Raw genomic sequence first — 11,440 nt, 5'->3', positions numbered from 1 at the left:
AATGTAGAAAATTTTAGTAGACATTTCAATAAATTATTTTTGTAAAGACATGCACGAGATCTGTTTGTCAGTGAATTCTAACTGTTCTTCTGCTTCCCTGAATAAATACAGGGTTGTCAGTTTCCCAACTGTATCGTTTTGTCTCTCTTGGTCTAATGGAACTGTTTTAACTGAGTTTAGTTTGGTTTAGTTTAGTTTAGAGATGCAGCATGGAAACAGGCCCTTCAGCCCAGAGTCCACGCCGACCAGCGATCCCCATGGACTAGTTCTATCCTACGCTAGGGACAATTTATAGAAGCCAATTATCCTAGACACCTGCACGTCTTTGGAATGTGGGAGAAAACCAGAGCAAACAGAAAAAAACACGCGGTCATAGGGAGAACATATACGCTCCATACAGATAGCACCTGTAGTCAGGATTGACCCCGGGTCTCTGGAGCTGTAAGGCAGCAACTCTATCACTGCACCACTGTGCCAAGACTGCATCATAGCTCTGAACTGAGCTGATGTATGTTCCAGTTTTGTCAGATTGTCACATAAATGTTTTCATGGTGAGATATTATCTATCTATTAGCGACTGAACTCCGTCAATTTGACCTGCAGTTCTCTTGATGACAAATAAATTTGCATCCTTGTTGGACAGCTTGCCTGGTTATCCATTAAAACACGTCACAACCACTTTTATGTGAGTTTAATGGATTGCTAAGTTCTACAATGGGCCTGCTACATTCTACAATTTAAAGAGATGAATATACAGAGAAGTACTATTTGTTATATGCACCAGATATGAACAATATGAACAGAAACAATGAAGTTTTTACTTGCTGATCAAAGGTAGATGACTGCTGATCAGTTCTGCCTATAAGATTGAGAATGAAGCACTTGTTTAGTAAAGCTGTGAATTGACTATTATTATAAATGTACTCAGTTATGACTTTTACTCCTCAAACCATTTACTCACTTAACGTTTCAAAGAAACAAAGCTCGCCTGATTCATGGCACTCTTTTGTTTCTACCTTTCTACATAAGCCCATTAAAAGGAGCCCATAATCTTTCCAGCATATAACTTTTTTTTATAGTCTCTTCCCTTGCACTGCAAGCAGTGGGCTGGTGAGTATCAAGTAGCCATCTTCTTATTTTCTTAACTATTTCCCTCATTTGAGAATTTATCATCAAAGGAAACATCTTACCATTTTCCCTTATATGTCCCTTTGGATCTTATATGCTTCAATAAGATCACCTTATTCTTCTATACGCCAATGAATACAGGTCCAATTTGTTTTAGCTATTTGTGATAGAATGCCCCTCGCATTCCAAGAATCAGCTTAATAAATCTCTACTGGACTGCCTCCAAAGTTGGTAAGGGGAGCAAAACTATACAACTAGTACTCCGGCACTCCAAGTACTCGACTTCCAGGTGCTATCTAATAAATCATGTTAATACACTTCCCCCAAAACCATGAGCTGTTATCTTTTACATAGGTCTTATTTGAATGCCTTCTTGAAATCAAAATATCCTGCAGATTACCCTTGATCATCTCTGATTGTAATGTCCTTGAAGAAGTCCAGCAAATCTGCCAAACTTGATTTCACTTTCATAAAACCATATTGACTGGGTGTGATTTTATTTGAGAATTTTGAATTCATATCCTCTAAGTCATTTGGTAGATTGTCTTTGCCAGGAACCAAGAATGCTTGTTTAGAAATTTGGAGAATTTGGCAAGGTTTCCATCTCAGATATTAGGGTCTTTGGGAATTCATCCAGCTGTGACTCTTCACACTATTTCCATCCTCACTAATAGCAAAGTCAGCCAGTCACTTGGAACCTGAACTCCATTCTGACTCTACGGCACGGTAGCGCAGCGGTAGAGTTGCTGCTTTACAGCGAATGCAGCGCCGGAGACACAGGTTCGATCCTGACTACGGGTGCTGCACTGTAAGGAGTTTGTACGTTCTCCCCGTGACCTGCGTGGGTTTTCTCCGAGATCTTCGGTTTCCTCCCACACTCCAAAGACGTACAGGAATGTAGGTTAATTGGCTGGGTAAATGTAAAAAAAAATAAAAAAAATTGTCCCTAGTGGGTGTAGGATAGTGTTAATGTACGGGGATCGCTGGGCGGCACGGACTTGGAGGGCCGAAAAGGCCTGTTTCCGGCTGTAGATATATGATATGATATGATATATTTGTATCTGATGTGGGCAGTGGTGAGTTTTGTGCTTCTGACAACTGATTTTATATCATGAGATTATTACTTACAGTTGTGTTTGTAATCTTTGGTCCCCTGCATTAAGCTCAGCTAAGTGTGCCAGCCTCCAGACAACAGAAGAGTTCTCTAGTTAGCAACTAGATGGGATGGGAAAGGTGCAGAGGAGGTTTACCAGAAAGATGCTGGGATTCGGGGGTATTAGGTACAGGGAGACTTTGCTCAGACTTGGATTGCTTTCTCTGGAATGCTGGAAGTTGCTGACTGACCTGATATATCAAATTATGAGAGACATAGAGAGGGTAGACAGTCAGAATCTTTTTCCCAGGATGGAAAAATAAAATACTAGAGGGCATAGCTTTAAGGTGAGAGGGGCAAAGTTTAAAGGAGATATGCAGAGCATGTTTTTTTACTCAGAGGGCCTGGAATGTGCTGCTGTTGGTAGTGGTTGGAACAAATAAGATAGTGGCATTTAAAAGACTTTTGGAAAGGCATATGAATGCCAGGCGTCCTTGATGATACTTGAAGCATTGTAAAGATGGACTGGATGGAAGGAAGTGATGAGCCTGTGATGGACTGGGCTGACTTCACCACTCTTTGCAGGTTCAGGAAGTCAATAGACAATAGACAATAGATAATAGGTGCAGGAGGAGGCCATTCGGCCCTTCGAGCCAGCACCACCATTCCATGTGATCATGGCTGATCATTCTCAATCATTACCCCGTTCCTGCCTTCTCCCCATACCCCCTGACTCCGCTATCCTTAAGAGCTTTATCTAGCTCTCTCTTGAATGAGTAGTGCATTTGCCATATCAATCTGAAATGTATCTCATCAGAATATGTTCAATAGAGCATCTGTAGACATTCACGAGATTCCTTGCAGATATGCCAAATCTTTTCAAATGCCCAAGAAACTAAATAGACTGATGCACATTTTTGATCACCCCATCAGTGTGAAGACTCCAGGTTGGGTTGCTGGTGGTATTGAAGCATCCATCTACTATCTCCACAGCAACACTGTTAACGAGACGGGGCAGTGTTCACACCGTCATTCCCATATGACAATGACCAACTCTTTCATCTTACTGAGGTTAAGGGATGGGTTACTGTCCTAACACCATGACACTCAGTTCTCGATTTCTTTCCTGTACTTCGTCGCACAATGGTATCATTGGCAAATCTAAAGTTCAAGTTGTAGTAACAAGCAACTGCAAATGCTGGTTTATAAAAGAAGGGTCCCGATCTGAAACGTCACCTATCCATGATCTCCTGAGATCGTTGTCATGGCTATCCCTCGAGGTCGAGGATGATGGTTTACGTTCCGATGTCAGAAAGAAGACGCCTGTGAATGTGTTTAACGTGTACTCGATGTTGCACCCCAAGAAGCACACGGTCCTTCACAAATCAATCAACTTATTCCAATGGCAAGGGAACCAAGACGATTGGAGCTGATAGATCTGTCCCAGCATTCATCCGCCTTCACAGCCGTTGAGTTCAAGATAACTTTGTCCGCCTGGTCCGCCGTTGAGGTCTTGTACGTTGGATCATTCTTAGTCTGGATCCTCATCCTTGACCTTACCGCCATGGGTGGCCCTACCAGAAGCTAGTGCTTCCAACGGCATTGCAAGCCTCTTCACCACAACAAGGTGAACGATCCTGAGATACTGTCTGACTCGCTGATTTACTCCAGCATTATGTGTCTTAAAAAGATTTAGATTTAGATTTAGATTTTAGATTTAGATTTTAGATTTAGAGATACAGCGCAGAAACAGGCCCTTCGGCCCACCGGGTCCGCGCCGCCCAGCGATCCCTGCACACTAACACTATCCTACACCCACTAGGAACAATTTTAACATTTACCCAGTCAATTAACCTACAAACCTGTACGTCTTTGGAGTGTGGGTGGAAACCGAAGATCTCGGAGAAAACCCACGCAGGTCACGGGGAGAATGTACAAACTCCGTACAGACGGCGCCCGTAGTCAGGATCGAACCTGAGTCTCCGGCGCTGCATTCGCTGTAAGGCAGCAACTCTACCGCTGCGCCACCGTGCCGCCCTCGAGTTGGTGTTTTACTTGGCCATGCTGTCATAAGTGTATAAGGAATAGATCAAGGAACTGAACACCAGTGTTGAGGGTCTAGATGGAGGGGGATGTTATGACCATTCCAACTGACTGATGTCTGCCGATCAAGAAATTGCAGAGCGAGCCCCAATGGCAAGGTCCAGGGGTTTAGGGATGATCTTATTCATTATTATAGTTATCAAGGCTGAGTTATCATCAATAAATGGCAGCCTGACATAGGTGTTCTTATTATTAAGATGATCCAGGGCTGAATGTAGTGCAAGACAAGTTAAAATTCTAGGTACCGATATGATACTCCTGAACTTTGTTTTTCTAAAAAGGCAGAGTAACATATTATCCGAATAAGTGATGCATATCACGTGTTAAACTATCTTCTCTTTGCCTGATGCTATGTATTTTCAGACCTTAATTTTTGAGATAATGTACTAAGTATTGGGTGATGAATCAGAGATCAGCAATATGAAAGTAAGAGAAAACACAATGATAAAAATGTAATTAGTTTCTGTTTAATGAGCCAATGGTAGTGGAATGGGGGAGACTCTAGTCAAAATAAATTGGCAGCAAAGATTAATTAGTAAAACAACTGGGAAATTGTAGTTACTGATCAGAATAGTTTAGTTTAGAGATACAGCGTGGAAACAGGCCCTTTGGCCCACCAAGTCAGCACCGGCCAACAATTACCCATTCCCTAGTTCTATGTTATCCCAGTTTTGCATCCTACACGCTCGGGGCAATTTACAGAAGCCAATTAACCAACAAACCTGCACGCCTTTGGAATGTGGGAGGAAACCACCTGGAGAAAACCCACACAGTCACAGGGAGAATGTACAAACTCTGCACAGACAGCACCCATAGTCAGGATCGAACCCGGATATCTGGCACTGTAGTTTAGTTTAGAGATACAGTGTGGAAACAGGCCCATCGGCCCACCGGGTCCGCGCCGACCAGCGATCCCCGCACATTAACACTATCCTAGTGTTAATACTAGTGTATCCTACACACATTAGGGTCAATTTATATTTTATAGAAAGCCAATTAACCTACAACCCTGCACGTCTTTGGAGTGTGGGAGGAAACAGAGGATCTCAGAGAAAACCCATGCGGTCACGGGGAGAATGTACAAACTCCGTACAGACAGCACCCGTAGTTGGGATCGAACCCGGGTCTCTGGTGCTGAAAGCGTTGTAAGGCAGCAACTTTGTGCCAAAGTGCCGCCCTCAAAGGAGCAGATGCGCTACTGTACTGCCCACGGAATATTGGTGCAGAACACTTACAAACATTCTTGTGGAGATAAAAGTTGTCATGTTTGAGTTCATGCTTCTCTGAATGAATAGACAGATGAGACAGTCATTAATGCCTGTGAAAACATATAACTTTAAAACAATTAACTCAAAAGAGTGGTGAGAAAAATCACAATTTTTAATTAATTTAGAGAGGCAATAGAAGTGCATGTGAAAATTAATCCAAGACTGCAAGAAATTACAGCAGTAATGGATGTAGCCCAGATCATCACGTAAATCAACCTCTCTTGCATTGGCTCCATTTACATATCGTGCTGCAAGGCCACCAACATAATCAAGGACCAGTCTCACCCTGGTCCTTCCCTCTTCTCCCCTCTCCCATCAGGCAAATGGTACAGAAGTGTGAAAATGCATACCTCCAGATTCAGGGACAGTTTCTTCCCAGCTGTTATCAGGTGACTGAGCCATCCTCTCACCAACAAGAGCAGTCCTGACCTCCCATCTACCTCATTGGAGGCCTTTGAGCCCTCTTTAATCGGACTTTACTGGACTATCTTGCACTAAACATTATCCCCTTTATCCTGTATCTGTGCACTGTGATGGCTTGTTTGTAATCATATATAGTCTTTTCATTGACTGGATAGCATGTAACCAAATGTTTTTCACTGTATTATTATGTGACTTATTATGTGACAATAATAAGCTAAACCAAATCTTTCATCCAATGCAAACAAAGTAAAGCTTTTTTCGATAAGTATATGGGAAGAATTTATTAGTCTTTTTATCGAGTCCGCATCACAAGATTAGAAATTGTTCAGCCAGAACTGAACACACTTCTCGGTATCTGCATACAATGGCGTCTTGCGCTTCTTGTGCTTTTTGTGTGTAGGGGTGGAAAAATTGGTGGAAACAAGCTCGCAACGTGAACGCTCTTTCCTTGACCCCAATTTATTAGTGAGAGACCACAATGAATATAATGAGATTACCACAGATGAACAAATATCAGGTTCCACCAAAAACACTTAGCCTTGGTATTTATATGTATATTAAGTTATAAAATTGCAATGTGCTTACGAGGAAAAGGCCATGAGGGAAACTAATAAACTAAAAGTTGCTATCTCCTGGATTTGATGGATTATATCCAAGACAGGTAATCATAAGGATCTTCCAGTGTTCCCTGGAAAGTCTCATCTTAAGTCTTAAATGGTAATCACAATTGTATAAAAAATTCTACCTCCCACTCTATCTCACATCTCTTTTCAGTTCTGGCATGTTTACCATTGCCAGGTTCAGTTGTACTTTCTTTCGTTAGGCCTTTTACAACTTGAGTAAGAAAGGAGCCTTGGAAACATTACAAATACTCCATTCCCTACGTTCCATTCAATACCATCTTGCCTTTTTGCATGGAGGCAGTTAAAACTTCAACGATTACCTCATTGCCTGGTACACGATTACTCCAGCTTTCTGTGTCTATCTTTGGTTTAAACCAGTATCTGCAGTTCCTTCCCACACACTCCATTTCCCTTATTTATCTTGCATGTACTTTGATATTTGTTTTCCTTTCTTCAGCGGTGACCCATAATACATTCACCTTAACACATTCAATCTCTTTCCTTTGAATTCAATCCATATAGATTCTGCTTTGATCAATATTGAGATATCACTTTTTGCTCCTAACTTTCTGTCTCTACTTATCTTACATTATTTGTCCTTCTTAATGCTTTAATAATTGTTATTTGATGCAATTTGTGTCAGGCTATTCCTAATGTGCGCCTGATGTTTCCTGTTACATCTGGCTCATCAGCATTGGTCGTTATCTCCAGTTCTGATTTTATTTTGGATGCAGAGTATATTGCTATTTAAGCAGTTTAATTTATTTTTAATACATCTTTCAACTTAATTTTGAATCTATTCATTCTTCCGTTCTCTTTAAAAAAAAAATCATCTGTGGCATTTAAATGCAGCTGATCACACCAGCAGTTATTACCCTTCCTTAATTGCCTTTGAGAGCTTGTTGTCAGATTTCCTCTACTATAATGATAATCACTAATACTTCTTCCCTATTTAATGTAACTGGAATAGATGATCCAATGGACAATGAAACACTCTGATCACAATTACAGATTGCTTGTATATGTCAAGACATACATTGTTATGCATGAACGACTTCTTGTAGAACTAGTCACATTTTCTCCGAAGGTCATTCTGAGAGGTCATATCTTTGTTTAGAGAAGCGAACTATGTTTTCTTTCTTCACATTTATTTTTAAGCCAAGGCTTGTTTTATCACAGTCTGAAGAAAGGTCCCAATCCGAAACATCACCTATCTAAGTTGTCCAGAAATGCTGCCTGACCCACTGAGTTGCTCCAGCATTTTGTGTAATTCTGTGTGTGTTTTCCCTTCTTGGTTACAGCAGTATGCTGGTAAAGTTACTGAATGAAGGGAAGGACTGTCACAATTTTAGACTATCTTGATGCTGCAGAGTGGTGGATATAGCCCGGTCCATAACAGGTACAGATGTCACCACCAATGAAAGCATCCACATAAGGCACTGCCTCAAGAAGGCACATTTATCATCAAGAATCTCCACATCCAGGCTGTGTCCTCTTCTTGTGCTACCATGGTGCAGAGACCCACACCACCAGGGTAGTACAGTGTCACAGTGGTAGATTTGCTGCTTTACAATGCCAGAGCCCCAGGTTTGATCCTGACCACAGGTGCTGTCAATGCAGATTTCATACATTCTCCCTGTGACCATGTGGGTTTCTCCAGTGCTCTGGTTCCCTCCCACGTTCCAAAGACATGCAGGTTTGTAGGGTAATTGGCTTCTGTAAATTGGAGGAACAGCACCTCATATTTCGCCTGGGCAGTTTGCAGCCCAGTGGTATGAACATCGACTTCTCCAACTTTAGATAGTTCCTCTGTCCCTCCCGTCCCCTCCTCCTTCCCAGATCTCCCTCTATCTTCCTTTCTCCACCTATATCCTTCCTTTGTCCCGCCCCCCTGACATCAGTCTGAAGAAGGGTCTCGACCCGAAACGTCACCCATTCCTTCTCTCCCGAGATGCTGCCTGACCTGCTGAGTTACTCCAGCATTTTGTGAGTAAATACCTTCGATTTGTACCAGCATCTGCAGTTATTTTCTTATACTAATTGACCCTAGTGTGCTGGATAGAACTAGTTTACGGGTGAGACTGGTCAGCACGGTCTCTGTGGGCCAAAGTACCTGTTTCCACACCCTTTATCTCTAAACTAAACGAGGCTTAGGAACAATTATTATTTTCCTAGAATCAAGGTGCAAGAAATCTTCTTATTGTACCTGTACCTTACCGTGCCTGTACCTATGCATATGACAATAAACTCTATTTGAGTGTCTCATCACTAGAACCCACCAACATGGACCAAGACCTCGTGAGAGAGACTCTTCCCGACAGATCCTTACTACATAGGCAGCCTCTCAATTGTCATGCACACCATCCTCAAAATGGCTAGGATGAGACATCCAATTCTTTGTGGGCTGTGAGTTAGCAAAGGAGATCTGGAAAAGGATGCAAGAGCCTTATCTTGGTTCCGCCCAAGTAACTGTGTAACAGAGAACTTTCTGATCTACAGGCTGTCCCAAGGAATGCATACTGAGACAAACATTGTGCCGCTGGAAGATGATCAATTGGTGAAAAGTACACTTGGTCTGCTCGAAACCTCATGTCTTCCAGCACAACAATGTAGCCATAACGCAATAGCCATAAGGGAATGCTGTCGCCCGACATACAGTATTCCAGGCTGCAGGAGCAATGTTCAGTGATGCACTGAAACCTGGTGCAGCCAAGGCAAAGGCATTATGGAGAAGCACTGCAGTTTAAGATCCTGCTATCACTTGACATCAAAGGGCTAAACATTGTGTAAAAAGCTTTTCAGATACTTCAGTGTGCATCATGCAAAGTGGCAATCGTACCCTGTACGTAAAATGTGCTAACACTACAAAGGCAAAGATCTGATAACATGGAATGTTTTCACAGGCCAACACTGTGAAGGCAACAAAAGCCATATACTGTTTCGTATTTCTCATATCTTTTATGAATAAAATGTATTTGAATAAAAAAGCAAACTCTAAATTCAGAGAAACTTCATTGGCTCTTCATTTTCTTAAGTATAATAGCTTCCTGCAGATATAAGAACATTGTAACCTGCTGCAGCAGTATTTTCACATTGACTGCAGCTCACCACAAAGCTAATTAAGCTATGACAATGCATATTTGGTATTCGGTCTGCGCTCGGTCCGCATTGACCAAACTGATCTCCCGGTGGCCGAGCACTTCAACTCCCCCTCCCATTCCCAGTCTGACCTTTCTGTCATGGGCCTCCTCCAGTGCAATAGTGAGGCCCACCGGAAATTGGAGGAACAGCACCTCATATTTCGCCTGGGCAGCTTGCAGCCCAGTGGTATGAACATCGACTTCTCCAACTTTATTTAGTTCCTCTGTCCCTCTCGTCCCCTCCTCCTTCCCAGATCTCCCTCTATCTTCCTGTCTCCACCTATATCCTTCCTTTGTCCCGCCCCGACATCAGTCTGAAGAAGGGTCTTGACCCGATACGTCACCCATTCCTTCTCTCCCGAGATGCTGCCTGACCTGCTGAGTTACTCCAGCATTTTGTGAATAAATGGTCTTCCAATATGCTCGGTCACCATGAAAGGAAAGAAAAACAAAATCATTTTTGTTATTTTTTAAAAACCTGAATGCACATTTTAACATCAGTGCAGTTTAGTGAAGGTACTCCCATCATTTTCTTAGGTGAAGAGGTCAAGGATTTGATACCAGAATCAGTGCAGGACAATATATGTTCAATGCGTGGGATAGAGGGGAATTGCAGGTGATCATGCTCCCAGAGCATTTGTTGAATCGGTTGAGCCTCCTTGGTAGATGAATTGAGGACATTGGGTAAAAATATTTTTTCTTCAGAGAGTAGAAAAGGACAGATTACAGAGGGTGACATAGACAGAAACTCTTCAAGCATTTAAGAAAGTACCATAATCTACATACTAAAACTCTCGTTTGTTTGTTTGTTTGTTTCTGAACTACAATCTTCCTGCATCTAGCCTGTCCAACCCCTTAAGAGGGAGGATGGGGAGGGAGGAAGGGGGAGGGGGGTGAGGGGAGGGGGAGGGATGGGTGGGAGGGAGGGGAGAGGGCGGAGGGTTAGAGGGTGCTGCATCAATGCAAGAAAGGTTTGGGTCCACTTGGTCTAGTAAACATTTAAAATGCTGTGACGTATCGGCCTACAGACCAAGGGCAGAGATGTGATAGTAGCTTAAATAGCTCCACGTTTTTGCCTGGCAGGATCTGGATGGCTATCTCCTGTGCTATAACGTTCTATGACTGATTCAATAGTTGTGCTGTCAGATCCAGTAATTAAAAATGGGCCGTTGCAGATCCTTAGTTTTGGTTGTCTAATCTGGTGAAACAAATTTTGTTAATCATAGAACTCCACCTCCCGTGGCCGCCTCCAGTTAATTAGCTTTCTCTTCTTCCCCAGTATTTTAATTAGCAAATTCATATTTTTAATATCTGCACGTTTTTATACCGGGGATGAAACTGACTAGACCTCAGGACAATCCTGCTGTAAGGAACTATGCTTCTAGAAAAATCAGATAAATAACTTATTTTGACATCAGCAATCTTTGGTTTAGAAATATTTCCAATGGGACATTTTTCATTAAACCAGCAGGCATAATGCAGCAGTACGTGTTGCAGTACATAGATTTTCAGTCATCCAGTGTGGAAATAAGGCCTTCGGCCCAACTTATCCACGCCAACATGTCCCATCTACACTAGTCCCACAAGCCCGCACTTGACTCATAACCCTCCAAACCTATCCTATTCATGTACCCAATTGTCATTTAAATGTTATGATAGTAC

The sequence above is a fragment of the Rhinoraja longicauda genome, chromosome 8, assembly GCF_053455715.1.
Source record: "Rhinoraja longicauda isolate Sanriku21f chromosome 8, sRhiLon1.1, whole genome shotgun sequence".
Lineage (NCBI taxonomy): Eukaryota > Metazoa > Chordata > Chondrichthyes > Rajiformes > Arhynchobatidae > Rhinoraja > Rhinoraja longicauda.
Note: the sequence above shows the minus strand (reverse complement) of the source record.